Genomic DNA, 20,597 nt, shown 5'->3' with positions numbered 1-20,597 from the left:
CAGAGGTGGGTAAAAGGGTGCAGACAGGTACTGCCAATTGTACAATGTATAAGGAATACTTCTTCATGATGGTAGGCTACCTATAAGGAGACAATTGTCTGATGATGAGATAACTTATTACACTTGTCATTATTACCGCAGCAGGACCATAAATTATTTCTAGTGATATCTTATGGCCAGTTTGGAAATAATTAAAAAATTGGTCTTCAGCCGAATTTTAATGAGTAACTTTCTAACATTTCGAACTGAAAACTTTACCATAGTAATCATATTTTTGGAAGCAACCCTTTCTATTTTAAATAATGTCTTAACTGTATGAAATAATGCTTTTCATTTCAAGTTACACCTTTGTTTTTCATCTACAGAATACATCCAAAGAAAGAAAAATCGTTAACATTGCAATGGCGGATTGTATGCGAGAGGTTTATCAATAAGAACAAACCTGCATTATTAAAGGTATAGTCACATAAACAATCATATAATTAGCGCTTTTACATGTCTATTTCGCCACCTTTTTAAATGTGTAAACAAAATTTTCTCTTCCAAAATAAAAATCCCATTAGCTTAAATATGTCACTCGAGTATTCATCCCGGTCTTAACAGTACATAATGAAGTTATGTGAATCTAATTACTATGTATCTTATTGCATGGTGGAATATCACTTTGTAATAAATTTATTGCTGCCTCGTAGCATAGCATTTTGCGATATAAATGCATCAACCACAATACCAGTTTCTACAACGACGACACTACCCACAGAATTATCAAAAATGGAAGATAAAAAGCTTTTGCATCTGTGGTAGACTTGAGTGTCAAAGTAGGTAAGGTGTTGACTATTTCCAACTCTTTTAAATTTCAAAGTATTCCTTAGGTAAAGTTTGTAATCCCCAATTTTTGCCTTTTTAACAGTCTGTAGAACTGTTGGACAATACCAAAAATACCAAATAACAGATGCCTTCACAAGGTCAAAAAAAAGATCACACCAGACAAGTCCCTACTGGACTAGTTACCAAATTTCATTTGGAATCAAAGGTAACAAAAGCTAATTGCTATTTTAGTACCATTCCACTGAATTGTATCAACTTTAGGCTTTGAATTTTGCAGATACAACTGATAAAACATTTAATATTTATTAACTTGTAGTCTAAATGGAATCTTTTTATGTAGTCTCTTACACTGAGGGTCATAGCTTAGCTCTATTCTGACATGGTGCCTGCATCCATTTCCTAAGTGGCTGCCAGTTCAGACACTGTTCATGATTTTCCTTTCATGGTGCCTGCATCCATTTCCTAAGTGGCTGCCAGTTCAGACACTGTTCATGATTTTCCTTTAACATTTTTTCCACTCAAGCAATTATGCATTTCTGGAGCACTGGGAGGCATTCTGCTGACCTTGACTAACCATTGTGAGGTAAGGATTGGCTGGTATATTTGATTGGGCCTTCCAAATATTCGTTCATCCAGTTCATAACGGGAGCATGTGAGTCACAGCGATTTCCATTTGCTGTTATCACAATAACCTCGGTATTCAGGTTCATGTGCCATATGCTTTTTCCATCTTCCTATTCTGTCTCTCCCCGAGGGACATATCCTGGAATTTAGAGAATGATTTCCTTGACAGTGAAGGTAGCGTTTTGGTGATCTCATTCTTTGAACATTTGCACCGTAAGGACTTTGAGCTGGTTGATTTTACACGTAATTACTTAGTCAAAACAGGTGCAGCACCATTCTCACAAGTACCTAGACTAAATGTCACACGTCATGTGCTGTTCTTCACATAATGGCAAGATGGTATTAACACCTGTTGGTCGATGAAATCCATGGGTACACCTTAGATTTTATATTTTTGAGCTTGTTTGATATTGGCACTGAAGACCAATCTGTTTGCCCAATTACTTTCAATTGTGATGGCATTATTGAGGACTCTGGGCATATCTCGGGGTGCGTCTCTTGTAGTATAGTATGGCAAGAGTTATCTACGTAAAGCTATTTTAACTCCAATTGGTAATTGTACAGTTATGTTATTAATTGCCAAGGCAAAGTACAACTCAGGACACTTCCCTGAAGAATTTCTTTTTCTAAATTATTCTGAAATAATAATTTGTCGAAAATTGTATTTTTCCTAACTATACAAACCTGAGGTCCTTTAACAATAGGAAGGTACTTAGCAGCAGCTGAACCGGTTGTAAGCTTCGAACAAGGGGGTTCGGTAGTTAACTACTTGTCCGGCAGTTAGCGGTACGCTCGACTGCGAGGCGAGGAGTCACTTTGCTTGAGGCCCAGGAAACGCAGAGTGAGGGGTGGCATGAGGTGGGACTATATGTAAAGGACCTCAGGTTTGTAAAGTTAGGAAAAATACAATTTTCGACAAATTGTTATTTGTTCCGATACGAAATACAAACCTTCGGTCCTTTAACAATAGGAAGACTCACTTATTGGTGGGAGGAATCTGAGCCTTATGAACAGACTGGTGTTCTTCCTACCTTGGATTCCCTCCCTGGTTGTAAGAGCAGAGGGAGGGATCCTAGCCTCTGCCCAGCTGATCGGGGTGTGCACCGCAGGATCAGTGGTCAGACTTCTGGACCAAATTATAAGAGGGAGGGAAGCGTACCTCTTATAAATAGCAAAAAGCAAGAACTAGTTCCTACTTCAAGAGCCAAGGTAAAGTTATGGGTTTGTCTCTTGTTGGCTTCCACTCCCCCCCTTGTTGGGGAGTGGTGGATAAACACTTCTACCCCTACTGAAAGGGATAGAAAGGGGCTCGGTTGCAGCTTACCTGCATCAGCCCCCTGTTCAGCATAGTGACGACCGCGGCCCTCTGCCCACAGGTAGAGGAGAAGAATGAAGGATGAAGAGAAGCCAGTCACACACTCTTTCACACGTCCATTCATGCAGTCACACAAGGATGCGATGCTGTTCTGTCTGCTCGGGTGCTGGGTAGACTACACAAGTTGTGGAGCAGCCACCACGGGTCCCAAGAAAACGTGTCCCAAGGACCTGGTGGGGTGATATCCCGAAGGTAGAAGAACCGTGAAGTGGGTCTGTGGACCAATACCTCGACTCGGCTCTCGGACGAAGGGTACGTTGTCAAGTCACTGCCAGTTCGGTCTGGTTGGACCAATACCTTGACTTCGTGGGCTCTCGGACGAAGGGTACGTTGTCGTCATGCCAGCTGTCTCGTACGCCCTCCTGATCACCTCGCAACCAGAAAGAGTGTTCTGGGAAACTTCTTTCTTGGTAACCCCGGTGCTAACGAAGAGGCGTCAACACTCAGGCCTGAGGTGCCGAGTTCTCTTCAGATAACGCCGTAGCACCCTCACAGGACAGCAGCATCTCATTCGCATCATTATCGGTGAAATCGTTCAGGGAGGGGATCGTGAAGGACTCAAACCGGTCGTCAAGGACTGAAGGATTCTGAGTCTTCGCTACAAAGTTCGGGACAAAATAGAGCGTCGCGGATCCCCATCCCCTGAAATGCTTGACGTTGAAGGAAAGACCATGAAGTTCCCCTACTCTCTTTGCTGATGCCAGGGCCAGCAAGAAGAGGGTCTGGAGGGTCATATCCCTGTCTGACGACTCTTGGAGTGGCTCGAAGGGTCTTAGAGTCAAACTCCTAAGGACGAGAGTCACATCCCATCCCTGGGGCCTGAGTTCCCTGAGTTCCAAGGACCTGTGGGTGATATCCCGAAGGTAGAATGAAGTGAAGTTGGTCTGGTTGGACCAATACCTCTGACTTCGTGGGCTCTCGGACGAAGGGTACGGTTGTCGTCACTGCCAGCTGTCTCGTACGCCCTCCTGATCACCTCGCAACCAGAAAGAGTGTTCTGGGAAACTTCTTTCTTGGTAACCCCGGTGCTAACGAAGAGGCGTCAACACTCAGGCCTGAGGTGCCGAGTTCTCTTCAGATAACGCCGTAGCACCCTCACAGGACAAAGCAGCATCTCATTCGCATCATTATCGGTGAAATCGTTCAGGGAGGGGATCGTGAGGACTCAAACCGGTCGTCAAGGACTGAAGGATTCTGAGTCTTCGCTACGAAGTTCGGGACAAAATAGAGCGTCGCGGATCCCCATCCCCTGGAATGCTTGACGTTGAAGGAAAGACCATGAAGTTCCCCTACTCTCTTTGCTGATGCCAGGGCCAGCAAGAAGAGGGTCTGGAGGGTCATATCCCTGTCTGACGACTCTTGGAGTGGCTCGAAGGGTCTTCGAGTCAAACTCCTAAGGACGAGAGTCACATCCCATCCCTGGGGCCTGAGTTCCCTGGGTGGGCAAGACCTCTCGAAGCTCTTCATCAGGAGGGAGATCTCGAAAGAAGAGATATCCACACCTCGCAGTTTAAGAACTAAGGCCAGGGTGGCTCTGTAGCCCTTAAACTGCAGAGACGGAGAGAAGCTTCTCTTGGCGAAGGAAGACTAGGAAATCCGCTAGCTGCTGAGGAGAGGCTCTGAGAGGAGAGAGACCCCGTTCACGACACCAACCACAGAAGAGTGACCACTTCCCCTGGTAGACAGCCACGAGGACTGTCTGAGGTATCCGGCCATCTCTGTCGCTGCGCTGCGAGAAAAGCCTCTCGTTCGCAAGAGATGGTGGATAGCAGCCAGCTGTGAGGACACAGGGACTCGATGGACCAGTGGTACCGTTCTACGTGTGGCTGGCACAGGAGGTTGTGCCAGGGGGGAATTTTCTTCGGGGTGGGGCTTCGGCAAGCAGAGCCAGCAGGTCCGGAATACAAACGGCTTGGGGTCGTTGGGCGCCACCAGGATCATCCAAAGGTTCGCAGTGATCAGCGCCCTGCTCATCACTTTGCGAATCAGACAGAACGGGGGAAAGGCGTAGACGAAGAGGTTGTCCCACGGATGCTGAAGAGCGTCCTCTGCGGCTGCCCATGGGTCCGGCACAATCGAGTAGAAAACCTGGAGTTTTATACATTCAACTTCCCTGCCAGATATATACTTAGCTATAGACTCCGTCGTCTCCGACAGAATTTCAAATTTCGCGGCACACGCTACAGGTAGGTCAGGTGATCTACCGCCCTGCCCTGGGTGGCAGGACTAGGAACCATCCCCGTTTTCTAATCAGAATTCTTCTGTCGCCCGGACCATCAACATTGTTGTTGGTTCCTCTCGATTGGTTTTTCTTTTTCACCGGCAATTGATCTTCTTGACCGACTTTGGTGACGTATCTGGATTGTTGGATTGGCATACGCTTTTGTGGACTGTGTTTTGTGGACTTGATTTTGGATTTTTCTTTAAATATGTCTGACTCTGGTATGGTGTGAGACTTGTGTGAATGTAGGCTGTAAGGTGAGGTTGCCGAAAGCTTCGGTAGACCCTCACACGGTATGCAAGAGGTGCAGGAGTATGAATGTTCTTTTACTAATACTTGTAAGGAATGTGAGAACTTGAGTGAGAACGAATGGAAGAATCTAACTAATTATTTAAAAAAGTTAGAAAGAGAAAGAGTGAGGAAGGCTTCTCATAGAAGTTTAAGTAGTTCTAGATCTGAACTAATTCCAAGCTTGGGATCTTCCCCAAGGGTAAGTATTGCTACTTCTCCTTCCATTGCAGCCCCTTCTCCTATTGCAGAACCTGTAGATCCAGCGAAAGAACTTGCAGATCTAAAAGCAGCCTTCAAGTTGATGGAAAACAAAATGGCTGCCATACAAGGTAAGGCTAGTGAATTGTCAGTGGACAGTGATATGAGTGTCCCCAGTGTAGTGGAGGGGGCATCTGGTCGGCTCAGCAACGCTCCTAGGTCTAGACCTCTTCCAAGCTCACATGCCCAGAGGAGAAGGAATGTCGAAAGCCGAAAGGAGGTTGTGGAGAATCCCCACCGACAGGTGTCCCTTCGGCGGTTTCTGTGACACCCCATGACTGCCAAGGACCGCTATTGTAAAAGCGTCCTACGTGAGTGTTTCTCGTCGTCGGGATCTTCATCACCGTAGACGTGATTGGAGAGATTCCGATCGATCTCGGCCTCTCAAGAGGAGTTGGAGGGCGCCGACTATTGACTCGAGCCCTGAAAACTTCCCTGAGGAGTCTCCATCGGGAGTGAAGAAGGCAAGAAGAGCCATTCTTTCAACCAGAGTGAGAAGGAGGCAGGAGGTGGAGGCTATGGACTCCTCCCCTCCTCCTTCCCCTCCTCCGAAGAGGATAAAGAGGAGGCTACTAAGAGGGTCATGATGGGGATGCAGGAACAGATTTCGTCGTTTGTAGGAGTCCTGTCAAAGGAGCCTCCTAGAAGGAAAGACACTTCCCTTCCTATTAAAAAGATCCTCCAGACGTATGGAGGTATCTACCTCCAGGATCGATACTCCTACTCGAGGTGAGGTTTCCGGTACGAACCTGGATGAAACAATCAGACGTCTGGCACGGCCAGGAGTGAGGAGTCACCCAGGAGGCAGGAGCCAAGAGCCAGGAGTGAGGAGTCAACCAGGAGGCAGGAGCCCAGAGCCAAGAGTGTGGAGGCATCCAGGCAGAGGCAAGAGCCAAGGAGGCAAGAGCCAGGAGGCAAGAGGCCAGGAGGCAGGACCCAGGCAGGAGCAAGAGGCAGAGCCAGGACAAGGAGCAGGGCGGAGTCAGGGAGGCAGGAGCCAGGAGTCCGGAGGTCAGGAGCAGGAGCCAGGATCCGGAGTCAGGAGGCAGGAGTCAGGAGCAGGAGGCAGGAGTCAGGAGCCAGGCAGTACAAGAGCCAAGGAGTCAGTCAGAGTCTGGGGACTCGTTCCTGGAGGTTATGACTCTTCGCCAAATAGGAGCTCCTCTCTTTCAGAACATAGGAGGTCTTGGAAGGACTCTCCCTCCAAACGTGAACTTTCTCCTTCGTCTGATCGTTAGGTTTAGACGAGTGTCTGACGACGAACCTCCTGCTAATGAGGGACTTTCTAGTTACAAAGTCTTGGCCTCATTACTACTACAAGAGTTTGGAGATTCTCTTAGTCCTGCGGCTCCTCCTTCTCCTCGTTCGCTCTTTTCGAGCTCAGCTACGGCTAAATCGTCGGCCTTTTTGAAAATGAAGCCTGCGATATCAATGAAGAAAGCACTCCATTCTTTAGATTCTTGGATGGACAAGAAGAAGGAGTTAGGAAAGACGGTATTCTGCATGCCTCCTTCCAGATTGCACGGGAAGAGAGGTATTTGGTATGGGACAGGAGAGACTATGGGTCTTTCTTTACCCGCCTCTGCAGATGCCGACTTTTCCAGTTTAGTGGAGGCCTCTAGACGTCACTCCTTAGGATCGGTCAGAGCGACGTGGAGCACTTCAGAGTTGAACCACTTTCTAAAGGGACTTTTTGTCACTTTAGAGGTGTTCAATTTTCTGGATTGGTCACTCGGAGTTCTGGCCAACAAATCTAAGGATCCGGAGTTTCTGAAGAACCCAGAAATTCTCCATAGCGTCCTGTCCTGCATGGACAAGGCAGTACAGGACGGTTCGGGTGAAGTGGCTTCCCTTTTTGGTGCTGGTCTCCTGAAAAAGAGATCAGTGTATGGTTCCCTTTTGTCGAAAGGGGTTTTCTCCGAGCCAGAGGACTGCCTTACTGTTCGCCCCTCTATCAGATCATCTGTTTCCTTCTCAGTTAGTGAAGGATATATCTCGCTCGCTAACTGAGAAGGCGACACAAGACCTACTTACGCAAACGTCCAGAAAGGACAACCGTAGTGTCGACGGTTGTAAGAAAGGAATCTCGTCCTACTCAGCAGCCCTTTCGTGGAGGTGCAGCGGCTCGTCCCCCTGCCAGAAAGAAGAGCTCTGAAAGAGAGGAAGGTCTTCATTTAGGCCCTTCAAGAAATCGAAGTGACTTGTTGCTCCTCCAAGCACCAGTGGGCGCCAGACTCCTGAACTTTGCAGGAGTATGGGCACAAGGGGAGCCGACCTTTGGTCAGTGTCGGTCCTGAAGAAGGGATGTGTCCCCTCCCCTTCGACGACAGCCCTCCCCTAACATCTACGCCTCGGGAACTGTCAGCGAGGTACAGAGACCCGTTAATGCGAAAGACTCTCCTCCAAATGGTGGAACAAATGTGGGAAAAAGAGGCCATCGAACTTGTGCAGGATCCACACTCCCCGGGATGTTTCAATCGCCTTTTCTAGTACCAAAGGCATCGGGGGGGTGGAGGACCAGTTCTGGACGTAAGCGCTCTGAATCGCTTCGTACAGAAAAGAAGTTCGTATGGAAACGTCCGCCTCTGTAATGTCGGCGCTTCGCCTAGGAGATTGGATGGTCTCTCTGGACCTGCAAGACGCCTATTTCCACGTTACCCATTCACCATTTGTCAAAGAAATATCTTCGCTTTGTGATAGGAGACAAGATCTTTCAGTTCAGGGCTCTGTGCTTCGGACTGTCTACAGCCCCACAAGTATTCACCAACCTGATGGCGAATGTAGCAAGATGGCTTCACCTAGAGGGGATAAACATCTCCCTCTACTTGGACGACTGGCTGATCAAGGCCAAGTCGAAGAGTCAGTGCTTTGGAGGACTTAGAAGTAACAAGGAATGATGAAGATTCGCTAGGGTTGCTCGGTTCAACCTCGAGAAGTCACAACCTGATCCCCAGCCAGAACTTGGTCTATCTGGGGATTCAGATGGATTCTCGGGGTTTTCGAGTATATCCTTCGCGAGAAAGAATCGCTCGAGGTTTGTCGAGAATCTCGAGCTTCTTAGAAAGAAAGAACAGCTCAGCGAGGGATTACCTGAGCCTTTTTAGGGACCCTGTCCTCATGGGTAAAAGTTCTTTCTCGCTAGGGGAGACTTCACCTCCGCCCTCTTCAGTTTTTCCTCAAAGAGGTGTGGAGTTGGAAGACGGGTCAACTCTCGGACGTCTTCCAACTTCCACAAGAAGTAAAAGATCATATGAAGTGGTGGATCCTCAGCTTCAAAAGAACGAAGGCGTATCGCTTGCCCTGCAGAACCCAGACCAAGTGTTGTTTACCGACGCTTCGGAGTCGGGATGGGAGCGACGCTGGGAGCAAGGGAGGTGTCAGGCACCTGGACAAAGGAACAGGTGTCCTGGCACATCAATTGCAAGGAACTTGTGGCCATACACCTAGCCTTAAAGTTCTTCGAACAGATAGTCCAGAGACGGGGTGGTGATACAGATAAAACTCAGACAACACCACGGCTCTGGCTTACATACGCAAGCAAGGAGGCACGCACTCTTTCTCCCTCATCAGTTGACAAGACACCTGTTAACCTGGACGGAAGAAAGAGGCATAACTCTCTCCTCACAAGGTTTGTTCAAGGGATCAAGAATGTGAGAGCGGACAGACTGAGCAGGAGAAACCAGGTCCTTCCCACAGAATGGACTCTTCACGAAGAAGTGTGTCGAAGTCTTTGGTCCCTGTGGGGGAGACCTCACATAGACCTGTTTGCGACGTTCCTCTCCAAAAGAATAGACCTTTTGCTCTTTAGTAGAAGATCCGAGAGCCTTCGCAATAGACGCGTTTCTCATGGATTGGTCGGGTGTGGACGCTTACGCCTTTCCCCCGTTCAAAATCCTGGGGGAAGTGCTCAGGAGTCGTAGCTTCGAAGAGCACGAAGTTGATACTCATAGCCCATTTTGGCAGCCCAGGAATGGTTCACGGAGGTACTGGAGTGGATAGTGGACTTCCCCAGATCGCTTCCAAACAGACACGATCTACTCAGACAACCCCACTTCGAGAGGTTTCATCACAACCTCCCAGGTCTCGCTCTGACTGCCTTTCGACTATCGAAAGACTTGTCAGAGCGAGAGGCTTTTCTTCTTCGCAAGGCTGCGGGCTCTATCGCTAGAGCCCGCAGAGCTTCGACGAGAAGAGTATACCAGTCGAAAAGTGGGAAGTCTTTAGGAGGTGGTGTAATGGGTCAGAAGCTGTCCTCCTCCAGTACCTCTATAGTGAATATTGCCGATTTCCTCCTCTTTCTGAGAGAGGAATCACACCTATCTGTCTCGACAATAAAAGGATACCGAAGCATGCTGTCTTCAGTATTCAGGAATAGAGGCCTAGACATTGCTAACGACAAAGATCTACACGATCTAATTAGATCTTTTGAGACTTCGAAAGCAGCTACTCCTAGAACACCTAGTTGGAATCTAGACGTGGTCCTGAAATTCCTTTCATCGGATAAATTCGAACCTTTACATCGGGCGTCCTTCCACCGCGACGTCACTAGGAAATGCTTGTTCCTGGTGGCTCTCGCTACAGCCAACGAGGACGAGCGAATTACACGCTCTGGATTCCACGGTGGGGTTCAAAGGAGATGCTGCCATCTGTTCTTTCCAGACAATGTTTCTGGCAAAGAACGAAAACCCATCAAAACCTTGGCCCAGAAGTTTTGAGGTAAAAGGCCTATCTAACCTGGTAGGCAGAGAGATAGAGAGATCTCTCTGTCCAGTGAGAGCTCTTAAATACTATTTAGAGAGGAAGAGACAGATGGGAGCTTGTCAACAAGGTCTTTGGTGTGCAGTGAAGAACCCCAAACGACTCATGTCCAAGAACGCCTTGGCTTTCTTTGTGAGAAGCGTTATTACGGACGCTCACAAGAACTGCTCGGAGGAATCCTTCGGTCTTCTAAAGGTCAAGACGCATGAAGTAAGAGCAGTAGCAACGTCTTTGGCGTTCCAAAAGAATATGTCTCTGAAGAATATCATTGAGACTTACAATATTGGGGAGGTGCAATTCAGTGTTTGCATCTCATTATCTGAAGGACGTGAGAGTGACCCACCTATGAGAAGTGCTTCTCGCTAGGTCCTTTTGTATCAGCAGATACAGTACTGGTCTTGGAGCAAAGACTGATCCTTAATTTTGTGTTTTTTATCGTACATAAACCCTCTTGTCAGATATGTGCTTGGTTTTCTAGTAGCAAGCTCACTACTGTCGCACGGGAGCAGAGTGTCATTGCTGGTAGGGGATCAAGGGTATGTATGACTAGTAGGGGAGTACAAAATTATTTTTTTTTTTGTATATTTTGTAATGAAAGTGTAATTATGTTTCGAGTTTTTGGTTGTTTGTGAGGAGTTCGGGGATAACTCCTTACAATCTTAGAACTAACATGGATGTTAGGATCAGGTGATCGGGATCGGTTTTGTGCTCCTTGAACAAGGTGTATTGTCATGTTAGTGGAATAGCACCCAACCTGACAAAGGCCTTTAGGCTCTGCCGAGTAAGTGGATAATACCCCATTGGCTAGACCCACAAGAACTCTTAGCCATAGAAATTCATTATCTCGCTGAGGCTTCTTGGAGGCTAAGGCAGACTCCAAGGCAGTAGCCGCGAAGTCTTCAGCCTAATAAGGTAGGAACCAAGGTTTATAAATACCTACAACATATGTTGTTTACCTGTCTATTTCAGTAGTTAGCTGTCTCTTACCCACCACCAATGGGTGCTAATCAGCTAAGTATATATCTGGCAGGGAAGTTGAATGTATAAAAATGATATTATCATGTTACAATAAAGTTTTATACATACTTACCTGACAGATATATACGATTAATAGCCCCACCCAGCCTCCCCGCAGGAGACAGGTGGAAGAGAAGAAATTCTGATTAGAAAACGGGGATGGTTCCTAGTCCTGCCACCCAGGGCAGGGCGGTAGATCAACCTGACCTACCTGTAGCGTGTGCCGCGAAATTTGAAATTCTGTCGGAGACGACGACGTCTATAGCTAAGTATATATCTGTCAGGTAAGTATGTATAAAACTTTATTGTAACATGACAATATCATTTTTCTGTTGTGCCGGGTGGCGAACAGATCCATGACTGGGCGCCCCCGCAGGTTGGAGAGCCTTTCCGCCACGTCTGGATGAAGGGACCATTCGGTTCCTATCACCTGATCCCGACGACTTATCTTGTCGGCTACCACATTCCTCTTGTCTGGAATGTAGCGAGCCGATAACTTTGTGTGTGCCGCGGCCCACTCGTGCACCTGTAACGTCAACTGGTGCAGCGGGAGGGACACTAGGCCCCCATTAGTTGATGTACGCCACTACTGTGGTGTTGTCGCACATCAACACCACCGAGTGTCCCACCAGACGGTCCCGGAACTCTTGGAGAGCGAGGAACGCTGCCTTGAGCTCCAGGACGTTGATGTGGAGGTGCTTGTCGTGATGGTCCAACACACCTGCAGTCAGCAACTCCTCTAGGTGTGCACCCCATCCCTCGGTCGATGCGTCCGAGAAGAGCAGCATCTCCGGGGGGGGAGTGCGAAGAGGCACTCCTCTTACGAGGTTCCCGTCGTCCAGCCACCAGGCTAGGTTCTGCCTCACCTCATCCGTGAGGGACACGGGGAAGAAGGGAGGGTCCCTTGCCTGTGACCAACACTCCTTTAGTCTCCACTGAAGAGACCGCAGGTGAAGAACGCCCGTAAAAGGGGACTAGCTTCTCGAGAGACGACAGGTGGCCGATTCACGGACTTGCCACTGCTGAGCTGGTTGCTCCTGTAGAGACAGGAACTGTCTTACTGCCTCCCTGAACCTGCTGATCCGCGAATCTGCGGGGAAGACCCGCCCTGCTGCCGTGTCGATCAGCATGCCCAGGTACTTCATCCTCTGCTTGGGTTCGAGCTCTGACTTCTTGTAATTCACAAAGATTCCCAGATCGCGGCAGAATTTGAGCGAGTCGATCTCTGTCCTGCAGCAACTGCGAGTGAGAGCTCGCCAGGACCAACCAATCATCGAGGTACCTCAAGGTACGTATCCCTACCGAGTGAGCCCAAGCCGACACCAGCGTGAACACTCGCGTGAACACCTGTGGGGCGGTTGAGAGACCGAAACAAATTGCCCTGAATTGGTACACCGTCCCGTCGAGGATGAAGCGGAGGTACTTCCTGGAGGATTGGTGGACAGGTATCTGGAAATACGCGTCCTTCAAATCCACAGAAAGATTTAAATCGTTCTCCCTGATGGAATCGAGCACCGAACGTGCTGTTTTCCATCGTGAACCAAGTCTGGCAAACAAATCGGTTCAAGGGAGGAGAGATCTATCACGGGCACCAGCCCCCCCCCCCCCCCCCCCGGGAAGACTTCTCCACTATGAAGAGGCGGCTGTGGAAGCCCGGCGACTGATCCTGAACGATCTCCACAGCTCGTTTGCTCAGCATGGCTTCTACTTCCTGCCGAAGCATCACGTCCTTGGTCGAGCCAGGAACGTAGGTTTGCAGAAGGACCAGGTTGGAGGTGAGGGTGGTGCCGAGACTCGAAGGGTAGTAGATATCCCTCCCGAAGGACGTTTTACTATCCAGGTCTCCGCACCATAGCGCTGCCATGTTGCCCAATGGCTCGCCAGGCAACTCCCCCACTTCTGGCAGCAGGTGAGGGGGAATGCCGTCCCTAGTGTTTCCCACCTCTCTCTGGCTTCTTCCCCGCTCCCCCTCGTGAGAAGGAGGGCTGGTTATGGTCGCTCCTTGAAGAAGTTGAAGGCAGAGTCTTTCCTTTGGGCTTCGACGATGCAATCGTCTTGGCCGCAGAGGAAGCGCTAACAAAACTCTTAGGCTTGGCCGCAGTACTCGAGGCTGCCCAAGACGCCTTCGGAGAACTGCCTGGTGTAACAAAACCGGTTCCACTGTCCCGGTCAGTTGTGCCGTCTTTCCACCACAGCGTCCACCATCTCTCCTGGGAAGAGAGAGGAGGAACTCCGCACTGGTCCGTTCCGAAGACCCAGAGCCGCCTTATGCCCGGCCGCCCTGGTCACTCGGAGAACCAGGTTGGCCCACAGGTTGGCCGTCTGGTGGGCCAAGTAGGCGATAGCCCTACCCCCAGACTGGCACAGTCTCACGAAAGCTGGGTCCCCTTCAGGAGTGATGTTCCCTAAGGAGGCCGCAGTTTTTCCGACACTGTGAGGGACCACAGGTCGGAGCCATTAGACTGCTTGGAATGCTGCCATTGCGGTAGATTCTAAGGCAAGTGCCTCCTGCTGCAAGAACCAGAGGTTTTCCGACAGGAGCTGTGGCAGAGACACCCCCAGAGTTAGCCTGGCTAGCTCCGGGTTAACCTGTTTGGGCAGCAGAGGGTCTGCTGAAGGCACGTAAAAGCGCCTCTGTCGCGGTACAGGTGGAGGAAGGAGCTTAGCAGACCTACCAGACCGAAGCGAACCCTCCTGTCCGGAGACGAGAGCATCCATGTGGCCTAGTACGCTGTCAGCCAAGGCTGATCGCAGCAGACCCACCGCCGTCCTGGGTTCCTTCTTAGGTCCCCAGAACGCCTCCAAGCCCGATGTGGGTTCAGTAGGTGGGAGCGGCGATCCTTCTCCGAGGTCGTTGTGCTGACGAATCAGCGCAATTACCTCCGCGAACAACCTCTGGATCTCGGGAGTGACTGCATCCTGTGGAGACGGACTGTCAAGCCTTCCAACGAGAATGCCTCCCAAGACCCTCCTCCTTCCACAGGAGGAACCACGACAGACCCCTCCTGGTCTCCTCCTACCACTTGCGCATACAATCTGGTTGGTCTGAGGACCGTGCCAGGTTCGTAGGGCGTCGTGGCGGGATCGCAAGGGGCGCACCCCTCGTGATCGCTCCTGATCGCCTGGCTCTTCCCGGTAAAGGCCGAGGAAGTTGAAGGGATCGGAGAGGCAGACCTGACGCTCCTACCACACACACCAGCTCTGAGCCAGTGTGCTGAGGGGGCTGCAGGCGATCGCCAACCCGCGGTGGCGATCGGTTTGCAGGCCTGGTCGAGCGGCTCTCCCAGGGAAAGCGGCTGGACCGAGAACAGCGGCAGCAGCCCCGAGTATCAGAAGAGCTGCTGCTGGTCCCCCTCTCTGCCCAGTCCCGGTAGGAGTGGCAGTCAGGGGACCTGCAGAGTCCGCTGTCGCGGTGGGAGCGAGGCCTATCCTCACCGCGCGTCAGCTGCTTGGACCAGCCGAGGCTGGTTCAGGCGACCGAGGGGACCACAGTCTGGGACCGTCGCGTCAACCCTGGGTACCAGCGTGTCGCCACGAGAGCGATCGCTACTCTGGTGAGGGTCGCCCGAGCGACCCCCGCCAGTCTTCCGCCCCGTGCCTGGATCCTGGCGCTGAGAGAACTCGGATGCCTGGGTCTTGGCTGTCCGGTCACCCGCAGGTGACCGTACACTCGGTGACTCTCGCGAACGAGAGGCCGAGACGGTACTTGGCACCAAGGCAGGAACATCTGGACAACCAGGTGTGGAGGATGGTTTTCCGGTGTTTGTTAGCCGACACTCCTCCGGTCCCCGTCTTCTTCCTTGCGGAAGGAGAGACGGGCCCTGTTCCTGAAGGAACAGGAGGACCGACGGAAGTCCCAACCGTCCCACTGGAACGGGCCCTTAGATGTCTCGGCACAAGACTTCTTAGGGGGGGAGGAGGTAGCCTCCTTCTTCTTTGGCTTTGGGGCCTTAGAAGTTGAAGGGGGAAGCGGCGGCAGGCGACGACGACGAAAAAGACGATGAAGACAAAGACGACACCTTCCTCCTCTTCCTCTTCCTCTTCCTCTTCGTCAGCTTCTTCAGCACCACCGTCAAGTCTTCCATCCAGGACAGAGCCGGGGCAGTTGCCGAAGCAACAGGGCCCGACTGCACCTGTCTGGAAGGACCTGGGGTGGGAGCAGCAACGAAGGCAGCAGGAACTGGCACTAGGGCTGGAGCGGCAACAAAATCAGGAACAGGAGGCAGGGCAGGAACTGGCAGCATCCTTTGCACAGGAGGCAGATCTAGCGGAGAGCTCTTGGGAAACCAGAGGGGCTGCAGCAGGAGCGGTAAACCCAGGTGGCGGCGTAGCAGCGGGCAAGGAAACCTCTGGCAGCGGGGCCTGCACAGCGGCTGTCGGGGTCACCATGGCTACGTGCTGCGTGTATACCAGGTGAGACAGCAGTGTAGCCTGGCGTGGACACCGGCGTGGTAGTCGTGGTGGTCGGCCTATGCGTTACCGGCATGGCCCCTCTCGCCAGATGACTCAGCAGCCCCTGGACCGTCGGTGTCCCTTGCAGCCCCAGCGAGTACCAGGCCCTACCGAAATCGTCGCCCATGGTCAGTGAAGTAAACCCGGTGTAACCAGAATCAAGGTTTTATTCAGTAAACAATTCCACTACAGTAGTACACTGCAAATAAAAAACACATTGTTGAACACAGACATAAACATAAATAAGCACTTGAGTTAACTAAGAAGGTACATAAATCACACTTCTTATGAAAGACAGTTTAACCAAGAATATACACAAAGCATATAAAATACAAAGGGGCATCATAAGTAACATATACAAAGAATCAAGCATTGTACCATAATCTGGCGAGTCTACAGCTGTAATACGAGACACGTCAGCAAGGAACCACAAAAGTAAACAAAGCTATAGACCACTAATATGAAACAGGTTTATTTTTACCACATTCTTCCCTTCTCAGTTAAGTTCACTTGAGTAATCCTGAAGGTACTTTGGAGGTTGCCTCACTCTCTCTGACTCCGAAGTGGAGGAGGTGAGGCTACCTGTTGAGGGACTGTACGGATTCCTGAAGAGTGTCATGCTGAGAAGCAATATCCACATGGGAGAGACCACGTGCAATCTCCTGAGGAGCATTTGCAACCGAGCCATTCCTCAGGAACCTCGGACTGAGATACAGGAACCCCAGCATCTGTACTTTCACGGTTGTCACTAGCCATAGGAGCAAGATGTCTTAATGAAACGGTAGTCACCCTGCCATCTGGAAGCTTCACATGAGCATACTCGGGGGTTCGCCTCTACAATTTCAACCTCATCCACTAAGGGGTCGTTCTTGCTGTATCTTACATGACGTCTCAGGAGAGCAGGCCCTCCTTGGATGAGCCAAGTAGGCAACGATTGGCCAGTGGTGGACCTTCTACTATGCAGGAAAAGGCGCTCATGAGGATACAGTTCGTGGAAGTGCACAACAAGGAGCGTATACAATGGAGAGCATCTGGGAGAACAGTTTTCCCACTGAGACACATCAAGGTTCCTTGTCTAAAGGGCTAAGTCAGAGTTTTCCATATAATTCCGTTATATTTTTTCAGCCTGACCATTCCCATTTAGGGTTTATAAGGTGTAGTGCGAACTGGTAGCAACAACCTTTCTTCTTCATCAGGAAATCCTTCAGCTCTTCAGACATAAAACATGCACCCCTGTCAGTGTGGATGTACGCTGGCATGCCAAACAAAGCAAAAAGTTGCACCAAACAACTGATGACAGTTCTAGTGGTCATATCTGCACAAGGGAAAACAACGGGAACCTTGAAAATTCATCCACAACAGTGAGGAGGTACTTGTTTCTAGATTGAGAGGGAACTGGGCTTTTGAAATCTAAGTTCAACCTCTCGAAAGGCTGGGTTGCTTTGATCAGTTGTCCCGAGGATTTGATGAATCGAGGTTTGAGCTCTAAACACACTTGGCAAGAGGTGGTAATTTTCCTCACTTCTTCTACCGAGTAAGGTAGATTCCGCCCCCGGACAAAATGCATCATGCGAGATATCCCAGGGTGACATAGGATTTCATGAAGTTCTCGGAGTTTGAGTTTATCAGAAGTAGTGGCACCACAGATGCGAGAGAGCATCAGCTGGTATGTTTTCTGTTCCTGGACGGTATACTATGTCATAGTGAAAACATGAGAGTTCAACTCGCCACCTTGCTATTTTGTCATTCTTTATTTTACTGTTTGATTTAGAGTCAAACATAAACTTTACACTACGTTGGTCAGTGATGAGCTTGAAGTGGTGTCCAATTAAGTAGTGTCTCCACTTCCTCAATGCCTCCACTATGGCATAAGCTTCCTTTTCCACTGAGGAATGTCCTTGTTCACTGCGAGTGAGAGTGCGGGAAAAGAAAGCCACTGGGCGATCATTCTGTGTCAGAGTAGCTGCTATCGCATGATCAGAGGCGTCCGTTTTCCACAGTGAAAAGAGAGGAGGGATCAATGGCCGTTACCACCAGCACTAGCAATGTCTTTCTTCAAGTTCCGAGAGCTAGCAGTGCTTCAGTGGACAAAAGGAAAACCATTGGCTTGTGTGAGAGGGCGGATTTTCTCTGAAAATTTTGGTATCCATCTTGAGTAATGTGCAAGCAATCCCATGGTCATGCGAAGAGAAGCTGCATCTTTAGGGGTTGAAAGATTCCACAGTGGTTGCAAGCGTTTCCGATCGGTTTGATTTCCCCATCCGTTACTGAATACCCAAGTAATCTAATGGATCTGACTTTGAAGTCACACTTCTTGTGGTTTAGAGTGAGATTGTACTCCTCAGCCACCTTCAAAAACCTCCTCCGTAAATTCTGGCATGCTCCTCCTCTGTCTCACCCACACACAGTAACATTGTCAACATAAGCAAAAGTACCTCTTACTTTTTCTTTCTTAAGGATTTCGTCAAGCACACGTTGAAAAGCTGCTACTCCATTTTTCACTCCAAATGGAATGCGACTGAACTCATAAAGTTTTGCCCCCAGCTTCAAATGCAGTGTATGGTCTCTCTTCTTCTCTTATTGCAACCTGATGGTAAGCACTTTTCAGATCTAAGGTACTGAACACCTTGTACCGTGCAATGTTGTTCACCATCTCGTCGATATTTGGCAAGGGGTAGGCATCAAGCTCGGTGAACCTGTTTATGGTACGAGAGTAATCTATAACCATCCTCCTTTTCTCCTTTTCGATTCTCCCCTGATGTCACCAGCACTTGAGCCCTCCAAGGAGAATTACTAGGCCTTATTATTCCTTCCGACATCATACGCTCAGTCTCGGCTTCAATGAACTTCTTGTCACTCAAGGAGTATAATCTTGACTTATTAGCCACTGGTTTACAATCTGGTGTCAGGTTCTTGAAAAGGAAAGGAGGGTCACCTTAACAACACCTAGTGAAACATATCTTCAAGGGAGGTTTTTCTCCTCCAAAATCCATTTCCAGACCAGAATGTTTCCTCAGGAAGTCATGCCCTAGTATCACATCACTACATAAGCTTTGTAACACCTTAAGTTCAACACCGTGATAAGTCTCTCCTTGCAACTCCAAGTCCACAGTGCACAGACCTAAGATGTTTGAGGACAGGGATTCATCAGCCATAGAGACTTTTCCATGCTCTGGAGACATAGTTAGTTTGTTTAGGTCCACTACATCATGAACGCACAAAGCTGTCTGAACTCCCGCAGTATCAATAAGGGCACTGACAGAGCTACCATTAGCTTGAGAGTGTTTATGGATTTTTCAAGACACTATTGAAGCTAGCATTGCTGCGGAATGTTTTGGGCTAGAAGAGCCACTCACCTGTTTCACAGAGCGGCACACACCCTAGCATAATGCCCTTGCTTCTTACATTTCAAACACACTGCTCTTTAGCAGGACACTGAGTCCGGGGATGGCGGTTGTTCCCACAAAAAAACATCGAGCACCAGAAGTAGCTGCAGAAACAGACTCACTGTTATTTCAGCACTAGATGAGTTCCTCCTCTCCGACTCACTGCTGACACAGCAGCATTGACAGGTTCTGCTGAAGAGTAGGAGGCTGAATGCTTCTTCTGGGCCATTTCCAGAGTGCGGCCTGTTCATAAGCAGTATTTAGGTTCAGTGTCCTATTCTCCCAACAGACGCTGGCGTATTGCACACGACCAAACCATTAATGAAGGCATCCCGAACATAACTGTCACACACGCTTCCTCCGCAGTTACACTTTTTGAATTGGCATCCTTACAAGTAGCTTTCAGTGCCTGCAGGAACTGATCCAGGGACTCACCTGAGTTTTGCCTGCGAGTGGCAAGTAATGTCTGGCAATATTTCATTCTTTGGTTTCACGTACAAAGATGTCAGAACCATCTTCAGCCTTCTCATAAGTCTCACACTCAGAAATAAAGTCATACACACTATGGAGCCACATAGTTAGTGAAGAAGAACCAGTTTGTCAAGCGTAGGGGTAGTCAGCTGCACTGCTTGAACGAAGTTTGTAAATGTCCTCAGCCAGTGTGTCCACTCCTTGGCGGCCTGGGCAGAGTCAGGGTCCACCTCGAACCGGGGAGGGCGTAGAAGCCGTTCCATGGCGATTGAATTGTTTTACTGAATAAATTGAAGTAAACCCGGTGTAACCAGAATCAAGGTTTTATTCAGTAAACAATTCCACTACAGTAGTACACTGCAAATAAAAAACACATTGTTGAACACAGACATAAACATAAATAAACACTTGCGTTAACTAAGAAGGTACATAAATCACACTTCTTATGAAAGACAGTTTAACCAAGAATATACACAAAGCATATAAAATACAAAGGGGCATCATAAGTAACATATACAAAGAATCAAGCATTGTACCATAATCTGGCGAGTCTACAGCTGTAATACGAGACACGTCAGCAAGGAACCACAAAAGTAAACAAAAGCTATAGACCTCTAATATGAAACAGGTTTATTTTTACCACAGTCAGCAAGTCTGAGGAAGGAAAATTCGGGTAGATTAGTGGGGGGGGTCACCCCTTGCCCGGGGGGTACAGTTCCCAGCCCGAGCGAACGGAGGACCCAGAGTACAACTGGATCGGGGTATCTCGCCCCCTCCTCTACACTCGACTGATCGAGGGAGGAGAGGGAACGAGAAACCTTCCCCGAAGGGGAAGGAGCCATACGAGGGAGCCGAGATGGAGGGAGAAAGGAGGAAGACATGTCAGTAATCAAGGGCGTAGCCGGAGAGTCCTCCT

General features: G+C 49.3%; 1 long non-coding RNA gene across 1 annotated transcript in view; it reads right to left on the bottom strand.

The window, feature by feature from the left end:
• Positions 1 to 20,597, bottom strand: part of LOC135217086 (uncharacterized) — a 46,705-nt gene that overhangs the window by 25,387 nt on the left and 721 nt on the right. The gene's annotated exons all lie outside the window — the stretch shown is intronic.

The sequence above is a fragment of the Macrobrachium nipponense genome, chromosome 7 (genome assembly GCF_015104395.2).
Source record: "Macrobrachium nipponense isolate FS-2020 chromosome 7, ASM1510439v2, whole genome shotgun sequence".
NCBI lineage: Eukaryota > Metazoa > Arthropoda > Malacostraca > Decapoda > Palaemonidae > Macrobrachium > Macrobrachium nipponense.
The sequence above is the reverse complement of the archived record's forward strand: the minus strand, read 5'-3'. Positions and strand labels throughout refer to the sequence as shown.